Below are 17772 nucleotides of genomic sequence, written 5' to 3' on the forward strand. Positions count from 1 at the left end.
GAGTTGTCTCCACGTTGTACTACCCACAGCAGAGGCACGTGTATGCATCTGACAGAAAAAGCTAAACCTGACAGTGATGAGAAAGAGACATACAAGGCTGGCCCTTTTCAAATGACCCTTTACACCCCGAAAACAGGAACTGTAGTCCCACCCTTAGCTTTTAGCATTCACTAAATAGCAAATAGCAGGAAGACTGATCTAATTGAATTTCTACAGGGCAACCTGCTACCTCATTCCCACCAAATTCCCTCCCTCCAGTCTCATGAGTGTCAACAATACACTTCCACTGTCTGGGAAAGTAACCATTCCTTTTCCCTTGTTCCAGAACGAAAAACTTTTTTTTTCTAAAGCAGTCCAAGTTCCCCAAAGAAACTGTTGTGGCTGTAAAAAAATAAAAGACCACTGCCTAAAGCCCCCTAAGGCAACCAATGTGATTCACAAAATGAATCCTTGGTTCATTCTTTAAGCAGCCAGTAACTGGTCGAAAAGGGAAACGGCCTTAACAACTCAGGCTGAGCCACACGTGCCATTTCCCCACAAACTAAACCATGCTTGCCTGAACCACGCATTGGCATGGTGGCTGCCTTAACCACGCATGTGCGTGGTTAAGGTAGACAGCGCAGACTAGCTGCTCTAGGAGCAGGAAGAGGAAGCAACAGGATATGTAAGTGGGGCTGGACGGGGGTTCGTTTTTAGGGGGAGGGGCCAGTTTTAGGGATTAGGGCAGGGGGAGGAGTCAGGTTAGTTTTTTTTACAAGGGAAGTTGTGTTACTTTTTTTAGGCAGGTAGTAGATTTTTAGGGGCTGGTACCGGGTTTGGGGATAGTTTGAGGGGTGGGGGCAGTTTTATGGGTCAGGGCAGGGGGAAATTGGGTTATTTTATTTTTTTATGGGGGATGTTACATTACTTTTTTTAGGCATGGTGCAGGTTTTTAAGGGCTGGGACTGGGATTGGAGGGATACTTTTGAGGGGTGGGGGCAGTATTAGGGCTCAGGGCGGGGAGAGATCGGGTTATGTTTTTTGACGGGGTGGTCTAGTTAGTTATTTTGGTATGGGTAGGGTTTTAGGGCTCAGGAGAGGGGAGAATCTGGTTAGTTGTAAAGGCTGGGGCAGGGTTTTAGGGCTCAGGGATGGGGGTGGGTTAGTTGTTAGGATTGGGGCAGGTTTTAGGGTTCAGGACTAGGGCGAAGGGTCAGTTTGCAGGGCTGGGAAAGGTTTTAGGGCTCAGGGCAGGAGGTGTGGTACTGAAAATTCTGGACCCGTGTTATAAACATCGTCGTATCACAACGATTTTGGTATCAGCAGACCGAGAATGATTAGAATAGTATGCACAAGCATTGTATTCATATTCGGGTGACGAAATCACCCGAATATCAGAGTTTCCGTCCTGAACCCTCGTGTTCCATTTAAACGACAGCCATTTTGTGATTGCCCTCACATAGGCCAATGACTAATGCTGAAAACGAGTCTGAAGGACACGTACATCTTTGCTGACTCCTCTGTGACCTGGGAAAGCTGACTCCACTGCCTGAAGCCAAACCTGTTCGGCCAGTTTCTTTCCCAGTGGCCGAATGAGATTAGTATCAAGGCACAACACATCATAAAACCTTTCATCACACACAAACCATGCCTAATCTTACATGCACCTGTCCCTGTTTCTTTCTTTATGACTTGCTTTACAAGGAGGAGGTGCCTGTTTATATTGGGGGTCCGTCGATATCTGATGAAAGTACTGAGCCTTGCCGGGTAATTGATTGAGGGCTGGACAAACTGAAATATGGGCTTGTCATCATAACCCTGCTATTTCTTTGTAGTGAAAATATGTGAATGGTCAACTGTAAAATAAGGGATGTTTGCCTAAAGCATAATATTTTGTATAAAAGAGAAGGTTAGCTTTACAAGGAGAGCAGTCTCCTGAGAATATACACCGTGTTGTACTTCTAGGATACCTGTTACTGGCTGCAGCCAATAAACAAGATCTTTGACTTCACCAAGAAGACTCTGGCCCTCATTCTGACCTTGGCGGGCGGCGGAGGCCGCCCGCCAAAGTCCCGCCGTCAGGTTACCGTTCCGCGGTCGAAAGACCGCGGCGGTAATTCTGACTTTCCCGCTGGGCTGGCGGGTGGTCGCCTTCAGACCGCCAGCCAGCCCAGCGGGAAAGAGCCTTCCACGATGAAGCCGGCTCGGAATCGAGCCGGCGGAGTGGAAGCTGTGCGACGGGTGCAGTTGCACCCGTCGCGTATTTCACTGTCTGCGCAGCAGACAGTGAAATACATGTAGGGGCCCTCTTACGGGGGCCCCTGCAATGCCCATGCCAGTGGCATGGGCACTGCAGGGGCCCCCAGGGGCCCCGCGACCCCCCCTACCGCCATCCGGATCTCGGCGGTCCGACCGCCGGGATCTGGATGGCGGTAGGGGGGGTCGGAATCCCCGCGGCGGTGCAGCAAGCTGCGCCGCCGCGGAGGATTCAATGGGGCCGCGGTACACTGGCGGGACCCCGCCAGTGGTGCCGGTCCGACCGCGGCTTTACCGCCGCGGTCGGAATCCCCATTGGAGCACCGCCGGCCTGTCGGCGGTGCTCCCGCGGTCCTCCGCCCTGGCGGTCAAAGACCGCCAGGGTCAGAATGACCACCTCTGTGTTTCTGTAGTCTGAAACAGGAAGGACTCGAAGTCTTAGGGTGTGTTCCCTGGCACCCGCTTCCCGACGGCTACGAAGGACTGCTGCCCTGACTATCGCCCTGTTTTGGACCCTTGATGATTTGGTAGAGCAAAACGATAAACAAGTCTTCTGGTGACGTCATCGATACCTCAGTTAAGTATAAGTGGAGCGTCTCCCAGTCCTTAGTTTGTTTCTTAGTTTGGTATCCCCTTGGGATCTTTGATTTGGAACTTGCAAGTACCAAAGCCGAGGGATTCGTGTATTCACGAGACTATCGTATTCGATAATCCTTTGAAGTTTGAAGCTAGACTGGAGAGCGAAGATGCCTGGTCTTAGCAGACATGGAAATTTGTTTTGTCTTGGTTATAATAGGGATTCCCGATTGGAGGACTCGTGTCCGGTTCCTCCGATTGGAACTCCAACCTATGAACTATATGTGAAACATGGCATAGGCCCCCTCACATATAATGAAGTATGGATACGATACACCAGGAAAGATGGAGTTTTGAAATGGCCCCAATATGGTAGTTTTGACACAGAGATTCTGGATAATCTGGAGGTTAAACTTTTTAAGAAGAAAGCCCGGCCGGTGATGTTTGACTCTTTCCGCCTATGGCGTAAGGAAGCCAAACAGAAGGAAATTAAATTAGCAAAGAGAAATAAGAGGGAAGAGGGTATCTCGATAATGCAAGCTGCCATGCAGTTTAAAGATGATGAAGAAGAACAGATGAATGAGCAGTTGCACAGGCAACGTAAAATGGTGACCGATAAATGTTATCCAGTTTTTCCGCTTCTTCCGCAAGATGCAGTAAAAGAACTTGATAAAGATCCTTTAATGTCACACTTGTTGAGTTCGCCACCCCCTTATGCGCAGAATGCTACAGCACCTCCGCAAACTTTAGCTGTGCAACCTCTGGTTATTGTGCCTCAGGTTCTTCCACAGCCGCCAGCTCCTCTTCAGTTGGCTCCTACTACTATGGCGCAGCCCCTTCAAGGGCCGCCGACTTCGCTACCTGCTCCATCTGTACCTACTACGACTTTATGTACTACATCGACTGCCTCTTCTGGTGTTCTTCCTGATACTGTCTCTGCGTCTGCCTCTGCGTCTGCCTTGCCTCCCTCTGTTTTTCCTCCTGTTCTTTCATCAACTTCTCCTTCTGTCCGACAGAGAATGACAGATACTGTTGCCAGCCTTATATTTCCTCTCTTTGGGTCGTCTGGTGTGACCCCAGATTCGGAGCGTAAGCAGTCGCGTAGTCAACTGCCTAATTCTCGAGAGAGAGAAATGTTTGACCGTATGGCGTGTAAATGGGTTGTTTACCCTTTAAGATATGATGTAGAGTCTGTTATGGATGTCTTCCGTCAATGGGAAGCACCGAAACAAAGATACGTTTTTGAGAAAATGTGTGCTTTCCTTTGTGAGGAATTGGAGGATAATGGTTTGGAAACAAATCCGCCTGATTTGTGCCGTGTACGGTTTGAGTTTGAAAAGGGCACGATTGTGGGTTCCGATGTTGAGAAAGCAGTTGCGACGTTGTTGTCCTTTAGGAATAAGGATCCTTCTCAGTCATTGTTCGAACATGACTCCTCTGTTAAAAAAAAGGTACGACAGTACCAATGAGAGAAGTCCCTCCGGTATGGAAGGACGCCGTTGCGGCTGATGTTGCTAATCAAATTGATGCTGTCCCAGCTCATTTTCAGCGTGTTTGGGTACATGTTCGGTGGAAGCGAGCTGAAGTTTTAGCCCTTAAGCAGACTTTGCCTGATCCCCGTAAAAACCCTGCAGGGTATTATAAGGAATTATAACAGACTGCAGACTCATGCATTATGAATTTAGCCGACATAGACATGTTATTTGGGAATGTTGTTCCACAGCCTTTGTGGGGATTGATTCGCCATACAGATCATGCGCAAGAGTTAGGTGACTCATGGGCTAATATTAGTGCTGCAAATGATAGACAAGTTGGTGGTGCCAAGCCTGAGCCTTTGGTAGCAGAACTGCCTGCTAGGATCATTACTTACATGAAGACTTTAATGCCTGCGATGCGTGTGAATTGGGATAAATTGTCTGCGTGTAAGCAGAAGAAAGATGAAACAGTGTCTGATTTCTTCACCAGGTTTGAGGAAACGTTTATCGACCACAGTGGTCAAGATATGAGTACAGAAGGTGGTCAACGGTTGTTCGTCGACAAGTTTGTGCACAATTTGCTTGCCGAGCTGTGTAAGAAATTGAAGGATTCAGAGAGTGCTTGGGCCGTTTCCTCTTCAGCACAAATATTGGCTACTGCACAGTACTACGAAAATAGGGATAAAGATGAGAAGGATAGAGCAGACAAGAAAACTAAAGAATTAAAGACGAAGGTTCTTTTACAACAGGCGTATCCGCCACGTGGTGGTCAGAGTAACTATCAGCAACCTCAACAGTTCCAGAGAAACTCGCAAAGGTTCGAGTTTTCTCAACCACGTGTTCCTGTAGGTCCCAATCAGTGTTCATATTGTAAAGAAGAGGGTCATTTCAAGTATAGTTGTCCTATTTTGTTACAGCGTACGAATGGTGCTTCTGGCGCAAGAGGTCAAGGTGTTCAACAAGCTTCTAGAGGTAGAGGACGTGGAAGTTTCCCCAAGAACACGCGTTCCTTTCCGTCTCAAAACTCAATGAATAGTTTTGACCAGCAACATAACGCGTCTGGTAGGACGGCTCAGTACTATGCTGACGACTACTATGCAGAAGATGAGAATCTGGAAGGTAATAATTGCTAGGACAGCCATAGACGAAGAGAGGGAGTTTTTTTAGTTCCAGTAGATCAGAATGTACCTTATGTTAAGGTGATTACATCAGGTGTGTCGGAGCCTTTTCTGTTGGATACTGGTGCTACAAAGAGTTCTATTATGCACTCAAAACTCCCTGGCGCACCTTTGTCTGGCGAGATGAATGTTTCAGTAGGTTTTTCTGGCGCCCCGGTTAGGAACCCGATTTCTAGTCCTATGTCCCTTTCTGTTGGACCTTGTGAATTGGAAGCACCCCTTATTCTGACGACAGGTTGTGGTGAAAACTTGTTAGGATTGGATTTGTTGAAAAGATTGTATGCAACATTATATTGTTCTCCTTCGGGAGTACAACTTACACTGGGTAGGAAAATGGTCTCTCCAATGTATTTGTCGAAGGATAAACTTCCGACCGAATTGTCGTTTCTTCCTGATATCATTTGGGCTACTGGTCCTAATGATGTGGGTCTTTTGGAAATACCGCCTTATGTTGTGACATTGAAAGCCAATGTTAAATTACCACGCATTCAACAATACAAGATCTCTAGTGAAGGTGAAACGGCGTTGCTAGCGATCATTTATGATTTAATTGAAAAAGATGTAATTGAAGAGACAAGAGGCAACGTTTGTAATAGTCCTGTTTTGCCTGTTTTGAAACGTACTGACCCCTCTAAGCCACCTGTTTACAGGCTTGTGATTGATCTTAGAGAGGTAAATAAAATAGTTGTGCCACAGTTTCCAGTTGTTCCTAATATCACTGCCCTATTGACTGTGATTCCAGCTTCCGCCACCTGGTTCTTGGTGATTGACTTAAAGAATGCTTTCTTCAGCATCCCGATTGCAGAGGAGAGCAGGGATATTTTTGGCTTCAGTTTAGGAGGCCGAAGTTTCCGCTTCAAACGCGCTCCACAAGGCTACTGTGAAAGTCCATCAATATATAGTCAGGCTTTAAAAACACAGCTTGATGCAATTGTTTTACCTGACGGCGCTACCCTTATTCAGTACGTCGATGATTTGCTAGTCGCTACAGATACTGAAGAGATTTGTAAAGAAGCCACCTTGTTGTTGTTGCGTCATTTGTCTGATTTACATCACAAAGTGTCCCTTTCAAAACTGCAATATTGTCGACAAGAAGTGACCTACTTAGGTCATCTCTTATCAAAGGAGGGAAGGAATCTGACCTCAGAAAGAATTCAGGCAATTGCAAAATTGAGTGTGCCAAGGACACAGAGAGAAGTACGTGCTTTCTTGGGCATTACATCATACTGCAGACAATGGATACCGAATTTTTCTTTGCTGGCCAAACCTTTGGTAGCATTGACCTATAAAGATACACCGAACCCCGTTCCGTGGTCTGAAGATTGTCAGAAAAGTTTTTCCGAATTGCGTAATGCATTGTGTTCGGCTCCTGTGTTGGGTATCCCCGACTACAGTAAGCCCTTTACACTGTATGTCCATGAGAAAGAGGGTTGTGCATTGTCAGTGCTGACACAGTCTTTTGGAGACAAGCAGCACCCATGCGCATATTTTTCGTCGACTTTGGATCCGGTAGCTAAAGCATTGCCGAGTTGCTTGAGAGCCACAGCGTCAGCAGCTGTTTCTATTCGACAGTCTGCTGGGTTAGTGATGAATAATATGTTGATTGTGATGGTTCCACATGCAGTGGACACGTTGTTAAACAGGACCAAGACACAGCATTTAACTAGTGCTCGATTGTCAGGTTACGAGTTGACACTGTTAGCGAGTCATGTGCACATAAAGAAGTGCAATACGTTGAATCCAGCCACGTTATTGCCGATTTCAGTAGAGACAGATGATGTTGAACAACATGATTGTTTTCTTAGGACAGAAGAAGAAACAAAAGGGAGAGTAGATCTTAAAGATACTCCTCTTGTAAAATGTGATGGTACCTTATGGGTGGATGGTTCATGCTTCAAGCTTCCGAATGGTGATACGACTGCAGCATATGCTGTCACAACTTTGCATACGATTGTTGAAGCTGCACGTATACCACATAATTCAGCTCAAGCAGCAGAGCTGATTGCACTTACGAGAGCGTGTGTGTTATTGAAAGGAATGAAAGTGACCATATATACCGACAGCCAGTATGCGTTTGGTGTGGCCCATAGTTTTGGACGATTGTGGAAAGAACGTGAGTTCCTGACTTCGCATGGAGCTAAAATTCAGCATGGTCAGTTGGTGAATGAGCTTCTTGAGTCACTGACCTTGCTATTACAAGTTGCGATTGTGAAATGCAGTGCACACAAGAAGGTTACTGATGATGTCGGTCATGGCAATGCATTTGCTGACGAAATCGCAAAAGAAACAGCAAAAGATGTGATGAATCGAATGTATGTTGCAGGCCCCGCAAGATGGGTTGGTGACGTTGGAATGTGTGAAGATACGATAGAGGTTGTGAAGTCTCTTCAAGCTGAAGCTTCAGAGAAAGAGTTGAATGTGTGGAAAGAAAGTACGGGTAAATTGGATGAAAATGGTTGTTGGGTTGACTTGTCAGAACATCAGCGATGGTTGTTACCCGATGCGTATGTGCTTGCAGTGGTGACAATGGCTATTGGAATGGCCCATATCAGTGTGAAAGGGATTTGTAAGTTGTTGGCTCCAGTATGGCAAAATGCTGGAATTCCTAAATGTGCAGAGAATGTGGTCAAGAATTGCATGGTGTGTCTGAAATACAATCCTGGTAGGGGAACCCCAACTCCAGCTGGTCATTTTGCGCCTCCAACGTATCCGTTCGAGGTTTTGCAGCTAGATTTCATCCACATGGAAAGGTGCAACAATCTGAAATACGTACTAGGTGTTGTTTGTGCTTTTTCAAGATGGGTAGAAGCATATCCCTTAAAAGACAACACTGCCTTATCCACAGCTAAAGCCCTTGCCAAAGAATTCTTCCCTAGGTTTGGAATGCCGAGAATGGTCTGGAGTGATAATGGGAGTGAATTTGTGGGTCGAGTGATGAAAAAAGTATGTGAGGGGCTAGGTATCCAGCAAAAATTCCACGCTGCAAATCAACCCCAATCAGCTGGACTAGTAGAGTGCTATAATGGCACGCTAAAACTGAAGTTGGCAAAGATACAAGCGAGCTCTGGTCTTAAATGGCCTGACGCTCTGCCTTTAGCACTCCTATCAACAAGAATGACTGTGCATTCGCGAGTGGGACTTAGTCCCTATGAAATTGTGTTCGGCCGCCCGGCCAACATATGGGGAGTGCCAAGACCAACAAAATTCAGTGAGATCGAACACCCTGTACTGCTTGATTATTTGTATGAATTGACGGCTAAATTGCGCGTTCTACACCAACAGGTTCACAATACTCTGCCTCAGGTCTCTGAAGCTCCAGGACATCTTATTGATCCTGGATCATGGGTGCTGGTCAAGAACTTCCAGCGGACAAAGAATGACCAGCCCCGTTGGACCGGCCCCCACCTCGTCCTTCTCTCAACAAGATCAGCTGTTCGAGTGTAAGGGAAAAAGAACTGGATCCACGGCGTACACTGCAAGAGGGTCCCTTTTCCTCTACCGTACGACCGGTGGGTCCAGGAGGGGATAGCTGACTCTGAGACTGAGACTGTGCCTCGTTTTTTGCCATTTAGCGATGCACGTGTAAAAGGAACAATTTCTGAACGAGAAAGTGACAATAATTTGCAAGAAGCTGTGCCACCGTCAATTCGATTGAACACTACAGAGCCTGAACTCTTGTTCCAGAACCAGACAGTACCTGGAAAAAGCCGTTATAATTTGAGACCAGGAACTAAGGACAAATAATTTTTTCCCGTTCCTTTGCTATTTTTTTTTTTTGTTGAAAGTGCGGCTCTCTCATCTGAGAAACTTTCTTATTTTTGTTTTTTTCTTTTCGAACCGCCATCCGGGTTCAGCTGTAGGGTCGTGCTTGCCCAAGTCTTTGGAGTGCAGCTGAAGACGTTAGGTCGACAGTTCTGGTCGGTCTAAGGGAGTTGCCCTGGACTGACAGAAGCATTCCCTAGCATAGAACACCCTACCACCGCGAGCAGCAATTAGAGAGGATGGAGTTTTTCAAGAATGAGAGACCTGCCAGACAGATGGACTTTAAAGCCAGAATGTGTATAATAATGACAAAGAAACGATTTTTGATATTATGTATTTTCATGTTGCTTAGTGTAATGACGTTTTTAATAGGATATGTTTTATTCTCTTTTCAAGTGACATTTGCACCCATTACACAGCCCATACCTCCTTCTACTGTTTCCTTGCATTCTTTTCACCCCCTGCCTGAACACGAGTCTGCCAGAAGATTAGAATTTGTCAACAATTCATTCATTCAGCTTCTACACCAACACCAATTAGTAGTGAACACAACTAACTGTTGGGTGTGTGGTCTTATGCCTCATACTACTGATAAAGGTATCCCTTATCTGGTCCTGCCTTTCAGCCATAATGGTTCTGTGTGGGCATATAGAACGGTGTTCATATACGCGTATGAAGCCAACCCCGTACGTTCTGTGAAAGATAATCCTAAGAATAGTGCTCTAGCTAAGGGTATAGTAGATATGATTAGGGAAGATATTTCCTATGAGACTATCCCGAGAGATGAGACACTAGCATATATTGGATGGAACATAACAGGATATGGAGTTACTCTGAGTGGGAACCAGCGAGCAAAGAGATTCTCCCCGATTTGGATTGTACCCCATCAGGGTCACCTATGTCTGCAAGGTAATGGCAAGAATCCCAGAGCTCAGTTAGGGAAAAGTATCTGCACTGAAACATATGTTTTTGCGTCTCAGACTTCTCCTTCGTTCTTAGCAGCTAAGGCTACCTATTTCATCTGCCATAATAGAGCCTATACATGGTTGCCCCCTGACTTCTCAGGCACATGTTTTGTTTCGTTCCTGTTACCTCCCACCTACACGGCCGCGGCAGATTACCATAAAACAAGGATAGTTAGAGGTGTCATAAGTAAAGAAGACACTACAGGACAAGAATTTGGAGATTTTGTAAAGGGTTTTCTGCCGTTTTGGGGTCCTATGGTTAACAGCAGGAACATAAGGCAATTGACAAGGGTGGTTGAATCCACGGTAGTTGAAACCGCCGGTGCCCTTAGTAATTTGACTGCTGAGCTCCAGTCGGATCGCCTTATGACTCTTCAGAACAGGGTCGCATTAGACGTCATACTTGCAGACCGAGGTGGGGTATGTAAAGTGATCCAATCAAGTTGCTGTGCTTTCATCCCAGATAACGCTCCGACAGTCTACCAGGCCATTTCCAAACTGCATAAAATCTCCGAATCTATTCACGTGGATAAAGGAGATTGGTCATTGATGGGGTGGCTCTGGGAGCTGATATCTGCCTGGGGATGGAAGACTCTGGTAGTCATTGGGATGATCTTAGCCATTCTTTTCCTGTCCTGTCTGTGTGTACAGTGTGCTCCTGCAATATATGGCCTCTGTGCTACATCGTGTGTAAGTAAACCTGTATCAAAAGACGAGCTAAGTATTAGGATGATGCTACAGCAACATCTCAACGACTTTATGAATATAGACCTGGACTCAGATTAGCGTGAGTATAGGTTATTGCCTATGCAAGGGCAAAAGGAGGGTCTGTGGTACTGAAAATTCTGGACCCGTGTTATAAACATCGTCGTATCACAACGATTTTGATATCAGCAGACCGAGAATGATTAGAATAGTATGCACAAGCATTGTATTCATATTCGGGTGACGAAATCACCCGAATATCAGAGTTTCCGTCCTGAACCCTCGTGTTCCATTTAAACGACAGCCATTTTGTGATTGCCCTCACATAGGCCAATGACTAATGCTGAAAACGAGTCTGAAGGACACGTACATCTTTGCTGACTCCTCTGTGACCTGGGCAAGCTGACTCCACTGCCTGAAGCCAAACCTGTTCGGCCAGTTTCTTTCCCAGTGGCCGAATGAGATTAGTATCAAGGCAAAACACATCATAAAACCTTTCATCACACACAAACCATGCCTAATCTTACACGCACCTGTCCCTGTTTCTTTCTTTATGACTTGCTTTACAAGGAGGAGGTGCCTGTTTATATTGGGGGTCCGTCGATATCTGATGAAAGTACTGAGCCTTGCCGGGTAATTGATTGAGGGCTGGACAAACTGAAATATGGGCTTGTCATCATAACTCTGCTATTTCTTTGTAGTGAAAATATGTGAATGGTCAACTGTAAAATAAGGGATGTTTGCCTAAAGCATAATATTTTGTATAAAAGAGAAGGTTAGCTTTACAAGGAGAGCAGTCTCCTGAGAATATACACCGTATTGTACTTCTAGGATACCTGTTACTGGCTGCAGCCAATAAACAAGATCTTTGACTTCACCAAGAAGACTCTGTGTTTCTGTAGTCTGAAACAGGAAGGACTCGAAGTCTTAGGGTGTGTTCCCTGGCACCACTGGGTTCTGAAAAACCCAGTACTTCAGTGGGGACTGGGATCCGGGTAGTTTTAAGTAGGGGACAAAGTTTTCGGCGTTTGTGGGGTCGGGGTTGTTTCAGGGGCAGAGTGGGATCTGTTTTAGGGCTCAGGGCTTGGTGCTTTTAGGGCTCAGGGCAGGGGGCAAGGGGCAGTTTTAAGGGCTGGATGGGGCGTTAGGGTTAAGGGCAGGGTGGAATTTACCTAAGATCGTCCTTTGTCTGGTATGCTTTTACAACAGAATTTGTTGTAAAGGCATGCATGTTAAAGACGCAGTCGTTCTTAACACGGCATTGTTCAGACATGCGTGCTTTAGGCATCCATGCTTCCATCATACAACCAGTCGAAAACCACTGACACATTCTATACCAAATCAAAGTTTAGCCCCTCTCATGTCTGAAACACTTCTTGACTCTTAAAATGGATTTTCAACGTTGACAATAGCCATTTTGTGATTGCAAATTTGCTTAGTATATCTGATCCCATGTCTCTTTACTTCTTCACTGCAAGAAACTGAGGGTGGTGTCCTCCTTCCATTTGCAATGTGTTGCTAAAATTAACTTATCTAGAAATAAAAAAGCCTTGATTTCTACATTGCCCATGTATAACAAGTGAAGGACGAGGGTTGACAAGAAATACATTCTGTATTGTCTTTATATTCATCGACTGAGAGAAATTAATCCTTTGGCTAATGCAAAATTTGAATTTATTGAGCACAATGAAGCAACACTAAAACAGCTATAAATTATGTTTGAAAAACAGTAACAAGAATAGAAAGTGGCTAAGAAAAGAAGAACGATTAAAAATGTGGACCTTTCTGGTGATCACTGCTCTTTCGCTTGTGGGGAATAGCCTATTTTATAGTTCATAGGTTGTAGTCTGCAATGGGGTGAAAGGCATCACCCCTTAAGCCTTACATTTTATCATTGCTTTCCCTGAAATTACAGCGACGTTAGCACCTAAAATATGACAGCATTATTTTAAAAAGAGCAATTTGGGACATGAATGTGAGAAATATGAATATGTATTATTTTTTCTCATTTAATTTGTTTGGAATATGTGTTATTTTCACACAGATATGTTCTTTTTGTTAATCAGAAATTCAGCTGAAATTGTTACGTCTTAGAATACATCTTTTTACTGTGGTTGTGTTAAATAATGACATGAACGGTAACTGTAATAAATTAGTTGTGTGGTGTGAATCATCTGAATGTATAAAGGGCTCTTATAAAAAGGAGGAGGAAAAATGAGGGTTTTAATACAGTGCTGAAGTTGGATGAACTTTGCATATCATGCCCTGTACGCATGGCTTACACTTTGCTCTGAAATTAGGGGACCTATCATGGTGGGATTTTCTGGTGTAATGCAGTGATGAGGGCCAAGTTTATTACCATATTGCGTCGTGCTTGCCTGAAGCAAAATTGTAATTGAGATTTACAAAGCCACTCAAATAAGATTTACATGGCTTTGCATTTGGTTTTACCAAAAAAGTAATGCCAGGTAGAGCATAGCACTGCCTTTCATTACTTTGTGCCAGGAAGGCATTCCAGGGATGGAGCATGAGTATTCCCATGCATCCACCCATGGACCTTTTTGCACATTCCCAGTCTTATTAAAGCTATTAAACCTGCGAACGCATCAAAATGATATGCCCTCCCCAGTGAAACGTAGCAAGGAGAAATATGTTTATTTCTCCTGATAATTTCTTCTTTGCATGTGTGCTACATTCTGCAGCACACACAGAAAGAGGAAAAGTTTTGAATGACAGTTTTTGAGGGAGGTTTCCCTTCCTGCTCAAAAACAATCCTGGATGTAACTCAGGCACGCTTGAACTTTGGTGCAAGTGTGCCTGTATTAGTGCAAAAACAGAAGAACAGATGATGAACGGAATGGTGAACAATGCGAACATTCACCCTCAGTCACAAAGGTCTTGGTTTAATCAATTGTTTTTTTTGTCCCATGCTTCTCATGCCACTGAAGTCAAGCTAGCCTGGATGATGAGGGGTGATACCCTGAAGACAGTCCCAGGATGCTTGCTTCTGGCCCAGGGAGGACCTGCCTGGCAGTTCCGGCTGGACTGTTCCCATGAGGGACACAGTCAAGACTGATTTGTATATGGCTTGGTCCAAACTGGAAGGGTGTGGGTGGTAAGAAAACAATGGATTTAGGCCATGATCTCTGTACTGGGGTGAATGTTTGACATTGTTCAGCATTCAGGGGGTCATTCCGACCCTGGCGGTCCATGACCGACATGGCGGAGGGCGGCGGAAGCACCGCCAACAGGCTGGCGGTGCTTCCTGGGCTATTCTGTCGCCGCGGTCAGAAAAGGGGAACCGGCGGTTTCCCGCCGGTTTTCCCCTGGCCCAGGGAATCCGCCATGGCGGCGCTGCTTGCAGCACCGCCATGGGGATTCCGACCCCCTTCCCGCCAGCCTGTTTCTGGCGGTGTCCACTGCCAGAACCAGGATGGCGGGAACGGGTGCCGTGGGGCCCCTGGAGGCCCCTGCACTGCCCATGCCAATGGCATGGGCAGTGCAGGGGCCCCCTAACAGGGCCCCACAAAGATTTTCACTGTCTGCTTTGCAGACAGTGAAAATCGCGACGGGTGCCACTGCACCCGTCGCACCCCTGCAACACCGCCGGCTCCATTCGGAGCCGGCTTCCTCGTTGCAGGGGCTTTCCCGCTGGGCCGGCGGATGGCCTTTTGGCGGTCGCCCGCCGGCCCAGCGGGAAAGTTGGAATGACCGCTGCGGTCTTTTGACCGCGGTGCGGTCATTCGGCGGTAACCGCATGGCGGGCGGCGACCGCCGCCCGCCGCGGTCAGAATGACCGCCTCAATCCATTAAATAGGGTGACAAATAGGGTGACAAATGCACTGTTTTGCATTTGTTGCTTTAAGTGGAACGGGTATGCCCAGATTTGGGTCCCATGCATCCCATGTCGGTGGAGTCAAGCTAGCCTGGCTGATGAGGGGTGATACACAAAGACAGTCCCAGGATGCTTGTTTCTGGCCCAAGGAGGACCTGTCTGGCAGTTCAGGCTGGGCTGTTCCCATGGGGAGCAGTGTCAAGACTGATTTGCATATGGCTGGGTCCAATCTGGAATGGCATGGGTAGCAACAAAATGACGAATTTAAGCCCAGATATCCGTCTGGGGGGTGAATGTTTGACTTTACTCAGCATTCCGTCCATCGCTTGTTCTTTTTGCATTTGTCACCCTAAGCGGGGCGAGCATGCCCTGATGTGGGCCCCGTGCTTCCTATGCCCATGGAGTCAAGCTAGCCTGGCTGATGAGATGTGATGGCCCAAAACCAGCCCCAGGATGCTTGTTTCCAGTCCAGGGTGAACCTGGCCTGGCAGTTCAGGGGAGTATGTTCCCATGGGGAGCAGGGTCAAGACTGATTTCATATGTCTGGGTCAAAACTGGAATTGCATGGGTAGCAAAACAATATGAATTTATGCCCAGATCTGGGGGTGAATGATTGACATTGTTCAGCATTCCGTCCATCACATGTTTTTTTCCTTTTGTGTTAGCGCAATGCAGTACACAGTGTGCCATTGGAAGAAGTGAGTAGAACTGCTCCATATCTATGAAATAAGGAGCATTTCTGGTCTCCCCATTTCACCTAATGCAGGGCAGCTAATTTTCTTACTGCCCTGAATTGCGTGAAACATTAGTAAATGTTCCGCCAGCTGTGATTTTATGCCTGCAGGGTGTAGAGTGAGTTCATTTAATCCAATATTTCTCCGAGTTAGTGCTTTGTTTTCACTTAGTTCAGCTCAGAAACAAATGTAAAGGTTACCCTCCAACTGTTTCTGAGCTGTACCATCTGAAAATAAAGCAGTAATTTAGATAACTATTGGGTTATATAAATGACCTTTTTGCACCCTGTAGGTGCATAACACCGGCTCTTGGCTCTGCCTTGCACCAGAAAATCAGATCATAAAACGCCCGCATGCTCTTTAGTGGGTGTGGTGAGCGCAGTTATTAGCGCATCTCTAATTCCCATGGGACATGTTCAAAGATGCATACACACAGGGGTTGTGTGTACTCTGCATGTTTTGCTAGGTCCTGTACTTTTGCAATACATGTGAATAGCTAATAATGTTTTCCAGAACCATCCCTTTAATGGGGATGGAAATGGTGCTTGCATTACAAAGCCCATTTTTTGCATTGTGCTCACATTACCCAAGTCAGTGGTACACAAAAATCTGCTCCTCCTTGTGATTGTCTATTTCTTTGGATGTGTACTAATAGAAGGCACTCATTTCAGACTCAGCATGCAGGTGGTTTTGGACTTTTTAGGCTGATGCACCAGAATACAGAGCTCACAAGACACCTTGGTGAGTTAAATATTACTGCATGGCTTTTAGTCTAGTGTAGCCAAATTTAAGTCATATCCATCAATGCAACACAAGCCTCTTCTTGATTTAACACATAAAGATATGGTATTTAAATACTCCTTCAAATTCAAAGAAAAAAGACACAAAACCTTTATTGATAATTTTTTGAGTATTCAGTCAAGAAGAGGATTGTAATTCATTTATTAAGGTTATATACATTTGGCTATGATAGCCTAAATGCCATGGGCTAGCCTTTAACTGACCCAAAGTGTTCTCAAGATCCGTGCAGGTGAGATTGCATGTCCCACTATCACTGTTCTCCCTCCTAATATCAATATTCTTCTGGTTTCCCTCCTCCTTCCTTAACATAGACTCCTGTGTAAAATCTACCAAGTAAATTGTCTTTTCCGCATAGGTAAAGGGATTTGTGCTCGTAACAATCCATACATTTTTACTTTGTGATAAGGGTTTTTATTTTGAAATAATAAATTCAACTTTTGACATTTTAAATGACACTCGGGAAGGTAAATAGCTTCGGGTCCTCGGCAACGAAAACAATCCCAAATTAAATATAAAAATTATGAATGGAATATCCTTTTTGCCAGCTAGTTGACTTCAATAGAACATTTAATTACTGCTTTGTGGGCACGTGTAATTGATTGCCCTTAGCACGCTTAATGAACAAAGGAGCTGGTTTTTAGAGTCCTCAAAGCTTTGAACAATGTAATTTGTTTTTTACCTGTATGTTCCAAGAAAGATATGATCTCTTAATGGTGAGGCTGCATATAGTAGTGAGTTGGAATAAGCAGTGTTTGGCAGGTGTGCACACTATATTCCAAACATGTAGCTATCCATTTTGTACTAGCCTAAAACACTCTTTCATGCGTTAATTTCTGAGTTCAAATGCTCAAATTACATTGAGGTATGATTTATAAGCAAAATATATATTTTTTTTATCTTCTCTTACGTTTATTCTCTAAGCTGTTCAAAACCTCCTCAAATGCTGCGGTAAAACATAGAGTGCACCTCGTTCCTGACACAATGAGGCATCATGTGTCTCAAGGAAAGCAGGTCTGTGAAATAAGTCCACCTCATGTATCACCAAGGATATTACAAACCAGCGATCTCCAGTGGTGGTCATATGGGTCATCGTTTAATTCAGACTGCCCGCCCTCAGGTCAGGAATTGCGTACAAGACGAACTCCTAATTAGCTGCACGGCTAGCATTCAGACGCTTTAAGGTCTGCCCGGGCCTCACATAATATTAATATATGTATGTTATTTTATATAAATAGATCTGCATGCTTTAGACTGATTGTTTTACACAATGGTGTATTTTTTAGGCCCTTCTACACCTTGCTGGTTTTATGGAATTATGCTGCTGCTTGCAACGGTTTTATTTTGTGACGGTTTTAACTTAACCAAGGAAGAATAAATAAACGAACACTCATGGTCATGGGAGAACATCAGGAGGCCCAGGTATTTATGTCACTATGGCAGTTAAAACAAAGACAATGCAGTTGAATACCTCCAAAAAATGTCAAGAAATTGTCCTGAGTATATGAG

The sequence above is a fragment of the Pleurodeles waltl genome, chromosome 5, assembly GCF_031143425.1.
Source record: "Pleurodeles waltl isolate 20211129_DDA chromosome 5, aPleWal1.hap1.20221129, whole genome shotgun sequence".
NCBI lineage: Eukaryota > Metazoa > Chordata > Amphibia > Caudata > Salamandridae > Pleurodeles > Pleurodeles waltl.